We start from the raw sequence: 12,819 nt of genomic DNA, 5'->3' as shown, positions 1-12,819 counted from the left end.
CTTAACTGCAACTACATTTGTAACTCAAAGAAATCCAAAATTCAACTACTGGTGCAACTCATATAAATACGAAACTATAAACCCATTATTCAACTGCAAATACAACTCAAAGAAATCTCAACTAGTACCTCAAGTACATTTGCAACTCAAAGAAACCTCAAATGCAACACATTTAATATTATGTTGTTATAAAAAGCAACATACATTATTGTTTGTAACTTTTTATGAAACTACTTATGCAATCCTAAATATAACATGTTTAATGCAACCTTATATACACATGTTTGAAACCTAGAATTCAACAACATATGCAACTATAAAAATTACAAGATTATTAATATCTAATATAACCATTATGTAACTCTAAATGTAATCTCACCATAACTGTAAATTAACCTTATAGAAATAATTTAAACCTAGATTTCAACCACCTATGCAACTTTAAAAATTAAAAATTTATCTAATACATAAATTATGTAACTTTAGATGTAACCGCAAATGTTACAGTCTTACTCAAGTTTCTAAAACCCAATTATGGAATTGGTGAACCTCTAAACAATTACTCAAATGTTATTGTGATCAGTGTTGAGATACTTGGGGTATGTATGATCAGACATAAAAATAACATTGATGAAAAAAACATAACTTAAAGATGCTAACTAATTGCTCTGACGAGGCCATTGGTTATGATTTTGATGATGATCATTATCATAGGTACTTTAACTAATCCCTATTTGTGTGCTTACTTATCAGTTACCGCAATGCATATCATTTTATTGTTTTAATACTTGAAACAATCAACTACTAATTATGGTTTTACCTATTTGACACTCTTGTTCGTGGGAGATTACTGTATCAGAATCTAAAACGTGACCCTCTTCTAAGGAATCTTTTACATAGCATAACTTGTTATTGTGATCAGTGTTGAGATACTTGACATAAACTGAAGTATCTCTTATCCAAAGGTTAACTTAAAGATGAAGGTTGTATTTGCAACCATACCTACAACTGCTAGCAACCATATATGCAACCACAAATGCAAATTTGAAAAAATATGTTGAAAATTATATTTAGTTGCAAAATAAGTTGCAAGTGTTTGCAAATGACGAAAAATAAGTGTGCCTGCAGGGCCAATACTAATATCACAAAAGTAACCATGAAATTAACTAAAATCAGAGCAAAAATCGCCTGAACGCAACCAAAATCCATCCTCTCCAATCTTCCTATTCCACTTCCCGTCAATACCAAACCTCTTCTCCACTTTTATCATCTCAAACAAGCTCAAAGCATCTTCAAACCTCCCAACCTGAAAATACCCAGTAACCATTGCAGTTCAAGAAACAACATCCGTCACCTTCATCCTCTCAGTCACTTTACTCACATCATCCATCAACTCACACTTTGCATTCATATCCATAATAGCATTCCCCACATACACATCCTCAGAAAGCCCACTCCGAACCGCATACCCGTGAACCTCCTTCCCTCTCCTCCACACTTTCTCAACCCCATAAGCAGGAAGAACATTAACAAGACTAACTGCATCCACCCTCACACCAAACTCCCCCTTCTCCCCACCTCTCAAATAACCTCAACGCACCCTTAACATCCCCCACTCTACACGTACACAATCACAATCGAATTCCACGAAACAACATCCTCAACCCCTATCTGACACATTTTATCAAATACCTTTCGCGCATCCCTCAAAACCCCACTCTTAAAATACATCATCGTAAGCACATTACAAACAAACACATTACACTCCACAAACCCTTTCTTAACCACAACCCCATGAACACAAAATCCCAAAAACCCATCCCCCTAATCTTTAAGTCTGCACATAAATCACTAGGAACAAGGTTGAGCTGATTGAATTGTGAATTACGAGAATTAACAAACTAGAATAGTTCAGAATTTAATTGAGAATAAGTTGAATATAAGAATATGTATGTATATTTGTGTGTGTGGAGAGAGAGAGCACCAGAGAGAGAACACGAGTGAGAGAGAGAACATGAGAGAGAAAAACAGAGTGGGGACATGATCATTATAGTTGCTGCAGTAACATAGTGTTTTGCAAGTATTCTTTGCATGAAGTTGTAAGAGCTATTTTCTTCAAGTGTTTTGGTTATGAAACTAGTACTAAACCAGACGCTGCTGTTGCAACTCCAGATGTGAAAGAAGGAGATCCACCACAGCCTTCTTCAACAACTTAACCTGTTCCTCAACCCTGTCCATCATCTTCTCCACAACCAACTGTAAGTTCTGTTAATCTCTTCCATTTACTTGAATATATACACAGATTAAGATGAAGGAATTTTGGATATGTGTGAAATATATTTTGATAGTATATGAGGTTTAATTGTCACAAATTGACCTTCTCCCAAACAAAACAAAAATAAGGTTACAGAAGTCGGTTAATGTGTGCTAACCTCCTCAATCCGGGGATGGAACCAGGGGAGGCTAAAACTCGACTAACCTCGTAAATAAATTGAATTATTTTTTTTAATCTCGACTATCTTGAAATTTTAATTGTTTCCTTACACTTATGTATTTTGTCACAAATATTTTAAGATTCTAGTTGGATCACTATAATTTTGTTGTATTTATCTGTCCCAGGAAGACATGACAATGCGTTTCCAACCGCCTCCAAGGCGACCGCCCACCAGAGGAAGTGGACCTGAGACTAATTCTTCAGGGAATTCTTAAGCTAGCTTTTACATCCTCAGTATAAGTTTCTTGTTCTTTTGTTGTTGGATTAATAGTGATGTTAAGGATTCTATGTAATGATGTCTCTGCTAATGTAATTGATGTGCTTGCTTTATTTTGAATTATGTGCTGCACTGTTAATTTCTGGGATGAATATTTTGATCTGTGGACTGTGGATTAGAGAGATCATGGAATTTATAGCAATCTCTAGCCAAAACATGCCCAAACAAATACACGTTTCCTAAGGCATCCAATTTTCCAATTCTGATCTCCCACCAGGCACCAACTTAGTGTCAGTAGTGTACAGCCATAGAGCCACTATCAATACATCAGGCCCAGAAGGCCTGAAACGTGTATACATATGCGTTCATGTGCTATGGCGGATCCACCTTTAAAATTTGGAGGTCGTAGAATTTTGTGAAAAAATCGGTGATGGTACGGTTAAACCTCACTTTTAGACTCTCTAATTCTTCACTTTTTGTAGCATTACGCTCAATTACCGATAATTTGAGATTTTTAAATTGTCTTTAACATTGTGAACTCTGTCATGTTGTATCAGTAGAAAAAGTTCTTAAATTTATATAACATTATCGAATTTGTAGGCAATATATAGGGAAATCTACTTCAGTGAGCAAAGTGAGCAAACCTAGAGAACCGGGATCTCATCCATTAGGTTTTAAAAGATTAGATCGTTCAAATTTAAATTGTTGCCTTGACAAAAGTTTTCAACTTGAAACATGATAGAGTTATTAAATGAAAGCAGAGTAGTAGATATACTGAATCAAGAGATTACATGAAATTTAAGATGAAAATTATCTAAACAGGTAGAAATATGAAACTGCAAAAGCTAAATGAAAGTTTAAATAACACCACAAATTACAACAATGTTGGAATAGAAAACCTAAAAGTATTTCAAAAGCAAAAAACTCCTAATGTAGGGAAAAGATACTGCACTACTTAAGAGAACCCTAAACAAACATTGTTTTGTGTAGTTGGTTCCCTTGTTTTACTTTCTGTTTGTCTAATTCACTTCACCGAGCTTCTCTGCATGTAGTCGTCGAAATCTTCCACTGGTAATGAAGCAAAAAGCGATACTAGTGATTCGAGCTCACCTTCGTCCATCAATGGAATAGTCGCTGATGATTGATTGTTCCCGTTTGCAGTGCCAGGTTGATAATCGGGCACAGGAACATTGTGGATAACTCCTTCTGCAAACGGGATTGGTTGATCAGTCTCACCAGGAAGCATTGGAATATTTGGATTATTCTGATTTATAACATGTTGAGTTAACAAGACAAAAAAAACAAAACAAAGAAAATCAATTAAAGTGTGTAATTAATGGTAGCATATGCGTGATTGTCAAAGAATGGTGATGATTTGCTATGATCAAGACCAAGTACATTAGGAGATGTGCGAGATGGAGCAATGGACAGATTGCAGGGGCCAAAGGGGTTACCATCACTGCCATTACCTTTAGAATCGAAGAAGGTATGTGCTTTCAGTTACGCAAAAAAGGCAACGTGTTTAGTGGATGGGTGTTCGGAAGACCTCAATAAGTGCAGGGAGTACCATAGGCGCCACAGGGTTTGCGATGGTCACTCAAAGATCCCTGTTCTGATAAGTAAAGGCAGAGAGCAAAGGTACTGCCAGCAATGCAGCAGGTGAGGCTTTCTGAGTATGAATCAAGTCATATCTCTGCTCCAGTGTCAGTTCTTTTATGATATCTTTCATTCTATTTTGTTCAAAACACGTAGATTGTTTCAATTAGTTCTCTACTAATTATAATAACATGTGGATGAATGCTAGAGAGGATATATAGGTTGCACGTTATCTTGCTATAATCTTAAACTTTTCTCTGGAATAGAAGTAATGCCTATAATTATGAAAATACTAACACGAGATGGATCTTCCAAAGAACAAGGCTGCTCGCAACTTTTAACTACAAAAACCAGTAAAACTAATCAAAAATGCCTAAATATGCATCCCTTGTATACTCTAATAAGGTCTTACTTTCTTCATTCGCTCATTTATTTTCTGTTAGTGTTCGGTTCTAACTGTGTTCCCTATTAGCCTAGCAATGAACACCACACTCGACATAATCACTAATAACCGAGTTTTACTTTATCAACTGCTGCAGATTCCATTCTCTTGGGAGTTTGATGATGTGAAGAGAAGTTGCAGAAAACGTCTTGTTTGTCACAACCGCCATCGACGAAAACCTCAACCAGAATCGTTGTACATGAGGTCCAGACATTATCACCTTCTGCAAATAAAATATTCGCCTCATAGTGAAAAAGAAAATTGGGTTTGAGAGTTATTAAATGAAAGCAGAGTAGTAGATATACTGAATCAAGAGATTACATGAAATTTAAGATGAAAATTATCTAAACAGGTAGAAATATGAAACTGCAAAAGCTAAATGAAAGTTTAAATAACACCACAAATTACAACAATGTTGGAATAGAAAACCTAAAAGTATTTCAAAAGCAAAAAACTCCTAATGTAGGGAAAAGATACTGCACTACTTAAGAGAACCCTAAACAAACATTGTTTTGTGTAGTTGGTTCCCTTGTTTTACTTTCTTGTTTGTCTAATTCACTTAATCGAGTTTTTCTGCATGTAGTCGTCGAAATCCTCCCCTGGCAATGAAGCAAAAAGCGATACTAGGGACTCGAGCTCACCTTCGTCCATCAATGGAATAGTCGCTGATGATTGATTGTTCCCGATTACAGTCTCAGGTTGATAATCCGGTGCAGGAACATTGTGGATAACTCCTTCTGCAACCAGGATTGGTTGATCAGTCTCTCCAGGAAGCATTGGAATATTAGGATTATTCTGATTGATAACATGTTGAGGATTTGCTGCTTGCGAATAATTGCTGTCATCGACAATCCAAGGCTCGTGATCAATGTTGGGAAGTACTCCTTGCTGATCAACAGGTAGTATCTGATTAAATTCTCCCATGGGCATTGAAAAATCAGTATCAATCCAAGGGCCGTGATCGATGTTGGGAACTCCTTGTGCAACTGGTAGTATCTGATTAACTTCACCCCCAGGCATCGAAGAATAAGTATCAATCCGAGGCTCATGATCAAGGTAGGGAACTCCTTCTGCAACAGGTAGTATCTGATCAAATTCACCCATAGGCATTGTAAAATCAATATCATCAATCCAAGACTCGTCATCAATGTTGGGAACTCCTTCTGCAACAGGTAGTATCTGATTAAATTCACCCATAGGCATTGAAAAATCAGCATCGAACCAAGGCTCGTGATCAGTGTTGGGAACTCCTTGTGCAACCGGGACTATCTGATTAACTTCGCCCACATGCATCGGAGAATAAGTATCAATAATGTTGGGAACTCGTTGTGAATCTGTTAGTATCTGATTAACTTCGCCCATAAGCACTGAAGAATCAGTATCATATTGATTAGATGATTCCAGTAGATTAACAGAGTACTCGCTGGCATTATCATCACCTCGCTTAATAATCTCGCATATCGCATAGTCTTGAACTGATTCTGGTAAACCAAGTTTTTTCGAAAATTTATCATCCAGAGTATACTCATACATGCACCACTTATCATCACTCTCACCATTACTACTCACCTTCTTGTCGATTTTGTACGTAAAAGCTCCTCTGCTTCCAAGAACCTCATTACTCTTCTTGTCCTCAATCTTTTTATTACTCTGACCAACCCAAGTGCCACGACCAGCTCTCCTCGAAACACGCTTACCGTTCTTGGACAACTTAGTGAACACGTAAATAGTCTTCTTCTTGCCGGATGATGCTGATTGCCAGAAGAGATCATCATCTCTGAAAACTTCGCATTGCGTCGAGGCTCCGTAAACATCAGCTTGTTTGATGATATGATCGCAGGGGAGTGGTTGTTTTTGGATCATAGGGATGAGATATTGGAGCAAGACTTCGTGTGGTGAAGACGCAAAGCGAAACCCTACCTTTAGTCCTTAGCAAATGTCACATTCCTCTCTGTCCATCGTGAGTCGGTGACAATTCTCTAATGTTGTTAATGATTCAAAATTATTAATGTTTATATAGTACGTGAGCTGGGTTTATGGGCTGGGTTTAAGAACTTCTATTTGGATTCTTATTTAATTTAATCACAATTTGTTTATTTGTAATAAATCCTAATTATTCCGCTGTTAGTCCTAGTGTCGTTCCTAGTGCCGTTGGGTATAATATCACCTGTGCCAAGTAAACAACTACAAGGAAAGTTGTTTACTTTTCTTAATTTCTCCGACAATAAATTAGGTGTGTTAACTATTATAGACTGACATAAATATTAACTATTAAATAAATTATGAATTAATGTTAAAATAAGAAAGAATACATACTTAGACAAAAAAATAAAGAAACACATACTTCAATAAAAAAAGAAAAAAAAATACTTATGCAATGAGTCTTAATATCAAATTTTAGATCAACTTTTATTTTATGCTCAATTGATGCTACTTATAAATAATACTTTCTTTTTTTCATATAAAATTAAAAATCTTATAATTTTTTACAAAAACAAAATATAGGGAAAATCTTATTAATTAATGTAAAATTAAATAAAAATTATATGAACGACATCTTATAATATTAAATTTAGTTACAATTAATTCATTTTATCAGGAAAAGCCTTATTGACAAGTAAATTATTATTCCCAAAACTTAAAAACTCATAAACTAAATTATTGGTATAAATAATTCGATAGTTTTATTTAAATGTATATAACTTTGAAAAGAAATATTTCAAATTGAAACATATAGTATTATTGTTATTTTTATGTGTGTTTATAAAATATAATTATTTTTTAATTAAACGATAAGTTTTATCCTGGTTCAAAAGTATGTGAATCATAATTAATTTAATTTTAAATTATTTTATCCTCAGACCCATTATATGATCAAATTCAACTAATAATATTTAATTTGATTTTAATTTAGTTTAAACCCAGATAAATATAGACTTTTGTTTAACTCATATGAATAGTGCATATTATTTTGTTTAAATTGGTTGAATTTTATTTTGATTTTAATTTTATTTTACCGCGGATGGGTTGTATAATTTTTTAGTCCGATGAATAGTTTAAGTTATTTTGTTTTAACCTGGTGCTATTATTTCGATTGACGGAATACAGTCTTTTTTCAATATTCGACACACATTTTAAAGTGAATATAAAGTATAATTTTATTATTTATTTTTGATTTTTTTATTAAACTTTAAACAAAAAATTTTTATTCGGAACAAAAAAAGTTTTAAAAACTGTTTACGGATCTATAATTTAAAGGAGTCTTAAAATGTGTGTCAAGCCCCCGTCCTCCAATATATACTACTAGGGGGACATAATGAGTATAATTTTTTAGCTAAGTAGTCATTATTTTATTTTAAACCGAAATCCATTGCACCGACTAAATTTAAGAAGTTATATTTAGTTTGTTTTAAATTTATATTAATCACGTCCAATAGTATAATTTTGTTTTATTTAGAATAAATAACATATATTATTTTGTCTTATTCCAATGTCATTACACCGATGAACGAACTGTCTCTATTTAAGTTTTGAGAAAATATCATGAATAACATAAATAAAAAAAACAATCCCGTATATTATATAAACTCAAGTATTATATAAACTCAAATACGGTACCGACTAACCGACTACCAAATTTTTAATATTTCGCCATGCAATGCACGAATATTTTACTTTTTATTTAACAATTGTTCATTAATTTAAAAAAGTAAAAAATTATATTAAATTTTAAACAAACAAAAATATTACTGAGTTTCATTTGATTTTATTTCGGCTCTATCTTGAGTTTTGTACATTAGATTTTTACGATATACAGCTCATGCGAATCTCAAGAATTAATGTTTAATTCAGTGATGGTTTATAAATTTTGTTCAACAAATATGATCTAGAATTTGAAGAAAATAGTAATTATGAATTTTGCATTATTATTATATTCGGTTTAGAATACCTACTTATTTTTTATTTAAATCATTGAAAGGGTAGGATATTCTATTTAATATAAAATACCTACTTATTGTTGGTTATAAAATATTCATTTATTTTAAATCTAACGGTCATGATCAATTTTTTTAAAGATATAACAATCCATAATAAACTGATAGTAAATGGACAATAACTATAAAAAATCTGGATAAAATCCATTTCATGCAAATCATATAATAAGGACCTATGTTTTACATTATTATACATTCTTTTTGTCGGATATACATTATTATCCATGATTCTAAAGATTCCCGATTTTATCGATTAATTCTCGAAAAGGCACGATACCGATTCGATTTTTGAAATCCGATTAATCTTTATGTATTTTTCTTAATCGGTAATATATAATTTTAATTAAACATAAATAATGATAATTATATAATATGATAAATGTGTATTAACTTATAAATTACTACTAAAATAAGGATATTAAAACTAAATATAATTTAAAATATAAAGTGCATCTGATTAATCCCAGATCTCCGATAAATTCTAATCGGTATCTCGATCGATATCTTTCGATTCCCGAATTTTATAACATTGATATTATATTAGTTTTACAACAATGTAGTTTAGTGACAATTTTTAAGAGATATTTTGTTAGATATTTTTGAATAAATAATTTTTAATAAAAATAAATTTCTTATATATTTTTTTCTATTGATAAATATTTTCTTATTAATAATTTTTATATTAATATTTCAGTTTCATATCTTGAGCTTTTAATCATATTTATATATTAATTTAATAGCCCATATAAATAATATACGTTTTTATTGTTTTTCTTCAAATATTGTGTGGAAGATACTTGAGTTGTTGAGTAGAAGAGATTTACAAATCATATTTTGATATGTTCATATAGACTTCTCTTTCTTTCATTTTCCTGTTTTTAATTATATTTTTAGGGGATTTTTCGTAAATATACTAAAAAAAGAAAAGTTTTGCAAAAATAATTACAGTTTTTAACACTACAACATATTTGCAATCATACAACTGTTTTTTTGCCGTTGTGTGACATGTAGAGTTTCCGTTGTCTATCCAACACTCGTGTGATCGAATACCAGACAACGGTTGTTTATACACTTGTTAGAAGAAGACTTCATAACAGTTTTATAACACATGTTATAATACAAAAGAGACAACGGGTGGTTTAACATGACCATTGTCTAAAAACTTAACAACAACAGTTTTATGAATAAAACCTTTATTCTAGTATAATATACACAATGGTTTCTAGCAGGCTTGTCAAACAACAGTTTTTAATTTTTTAAACCTTTGTTACAGTCCTCTTCAAACAACGGTTTCTCTATTGAAATATTGTCTGGATAATTGTTCAACAATAGTTTGCACTACTTAAAAAATAGAAGGGACAACGGTTAATATAATATAAACAGTTGTTTGAAAACTTAACAACAACAATTTTATAAATAAAACCTTTATTCTACTTTGTTACAGACAACCATTTACTAGCAAGTTTGTCAGATAACAGTTTCTATATTTATCAAAGATTTGTTATAGTCTTCCTCAAACAATGGTTTCCTTCTTAACGTATTGTCCAGTTAATTATTCAACCATATGTTTACTCAGAAACAATTATCCCATATTATCACATACAACTGTTTATTTGCAAAAATCTTTTTGTGCAATGAGACATACAACGATTTTAATCATTTTTGAGTGACTTTGACCTAATTGTTTACAAGATTAAGCACATTATATAAAATAAAAGAAACCAATAATTTATAAATAAAATTGTATTTGTCGTAATACAATAGTTATTTTACAATTGAAACTAATATTAAATATACAAAAGTCATCAATAAAAGTTACAACTATAACTAAAAAATTATACCAATATTAATCGGGATACAAAACTATTTAGTATAAAAAATCTTCCCTTGCTTTCTCCAAAGATTAAGAGAATTCTTCATCAATTTTGATCAAGGCAGGATAACATGAGTAAATGACCTCATGCCAGGTCTGATGGTGCAGCTTGCAATCACTTGTTAAAGTTTGTAAATTAGGCCATACATCCAGCTCACATTGCTCCTGTACAGAAACCATATCTTCTCATATGTGCATGATCTCAAAAGAACTCCATGTAAAAGGCTGGCAACAGATTTTGTTTCCAAACATAAAAAATTAATACCCGACAGTTTCGGTACATGCATAGTTTTTACAGACTTATAATACTAAATAATCTTTATGGTCTTATACCAACAAGGCTAAAACTAAGTACATCTATGTAATATGAAGATGAACATGACAATTAGTATGAGGAATGACCTTTAACTTCTCCATATGAAAGGCAAGACTGAGGATTTTCCTCTGTTTAACCCATCTATCACCCTCAGCTTCTATAAGTCCAACAATAAGAAGTTTTGATAAAGGATTACCTCCATTGGCTTGTATACTGTGTGTGTGATGTGGGCAATTATCGGTACATGTGTCTTCACCCTGAATGAAGCTAATCTAAATTTAATTTTAGTATCATATAAATTATTACTCTGAGAAGTGACCTTCTCAGGTGGAAGGTCTATACTGAGATTTCCACGGGAAAGGATAACACTATATGCCTCTTGCAGGATTTCATCAAAATGAGTCAAACCCTAAATCAGAAAGAAAATAATGTAGAGATCCCTATTTAGCAAAACTACAGGAGGAAGAAAATCAATAATCAATATACTAGATAATTGTATAGAACTGGCATCAATATTTTTAACTCACTTTTATGTTCTCAATTCTTGCAAATATTTGAGTCTGGCTCAGATCACCCAACTTAGATAAATAGTCACGAGCCTGCAAATGAGCAAAAAGAAGTTAGCTATCGCACCAATATGAGCATTTAGTACTAACTATAGGACAAACAATAAAAAGAAATTTGAAAAATTCGTGTTTAATGCCAGAAAATGAACTTACTTCACGAACATCTTATGCATTTTGTTTTAAACACCCCATGTCCTTATCACCTAAAATTAAAATTGAAAAATGATATATTACATAAACAATAAAGTTAGACTATTGTGAAACTTAGGAAAGAAATGTAAAGTTAGACAAATTTCATATTTCAATTTCGGAATAAACAGCTACCACCAGCATATGTATTTGTTTCATCCATGGAAATGATATAATATTTTTTAATACTGCATTTATTTTCAGCCCCAAATGTATATTACCAGCTATCTTTTTTCAAAATAACATATAAGTTGCAATAATTTACAACTGGGTTGGAGCATTTGTACTACCTAAGTTGTTTGTTGTCATTTATGTAATAAGCAGGAAAACATGTGTGACTAACATAATTGCAACAGGGTGAATCAAAAAATGAGGGCAGAGAAGATAAACAATTAGGAGATAGAAGTAAAAAAACAAGAAAGAACATGAAACCTTTAAGAAAGTGTGGTAAAATATTGTTGCAGAGAGCTAATTTGACTTGGAGGCTAATGCTTTTTCTCTAATATGACAGAGTTCTCTGTATAATGAAGATAAGGAAGAGTTGCAATATTAAATTGGTTCTGACAAGAAGGGGAGCATTCTTATCCGAGTATAATGTTGCTGATAGAGCTGTGTGTACTTCTGCAAAAAAAACCAATATAAGCCAGTGAGGTGAGTATTAAATTAGAAGATAACAAAATGGTACAAAACAAACCTGAAGAAGGGATTAAATACTATTTATTCTTTTCTCCCAAAGACTTCAAATTAGAAATCTTAGCAACAGAAGGCATAAGCTGAGCATCTGTACCTCTGCAACAAATCAAACAATTGTTGCAGTTGGACAAGAATCCAAACAGACAAAGTGGCACTCAAAATTATGCCAGACAAAGGAATCTCCTGGTCCGTGAACACCTCTTCGTATCATCAACCTTGCATCTTCACCCATATTTCCAACTTGAACTTCAACAAAGGACGATACAATTGGTGGATTGAACTCTCATCGTATTCTGCATGCTCTCATTGTATGCTCTCATAACATACATCTGAATTAAACAAGACATCAAAACAAAAGTGTTATAAGACAATAATAATGTATTAATCAGCCAAAAAAAGGCATCGTGCTCAATTAGAACAACTCCAAGTACAAAGAGA

General features: G+C 32.3%; 1 long non-coding RNA gene across 1 annotated transcript; it reads right to left on the bottom strand.

The window, feature by feature from the left end:
* Nucleotides 1-11,001: 11,001 nt before the first annotated feature.
* Nucleotides 11,002-12,272, bottom strand: LOC141682871 (uncharacterized). The gene is made up of 3 exons (XR_012559981.1): nt 12,121-12,272; nt 11,653-11,702; nt 11,002-11,532 (listed from the first exon to the last, which is right to left on the bottom strand). It is a non-coding gene; the product is annotated as an uncharacterized LOC141682871 (long non-coding RNA).
* Nucleotides 12,273-12,819: the final 547 nt, after the last annotated feature.

This window comes from Apium graveolens, chromosome 9, assembly GCF_009905375.1.
Source record: "Apium graveolens cultivar Ventura chromosome 9, ASM990537v1, whole genome shotgun sequence".
Classification (NCBI taxonomy): domain Eukaryota; kingdom Viridiplantae; phylum Streptophyta; class Magnoliopsida; order Apiales; family Apiaceae; genus Apium; species Apium graveolens.
The sequence above is the reverse complement of the archived record's forward strand: the minus strand, read 5'-3'. Positions and strand labels throughout refer to the sequence as shown.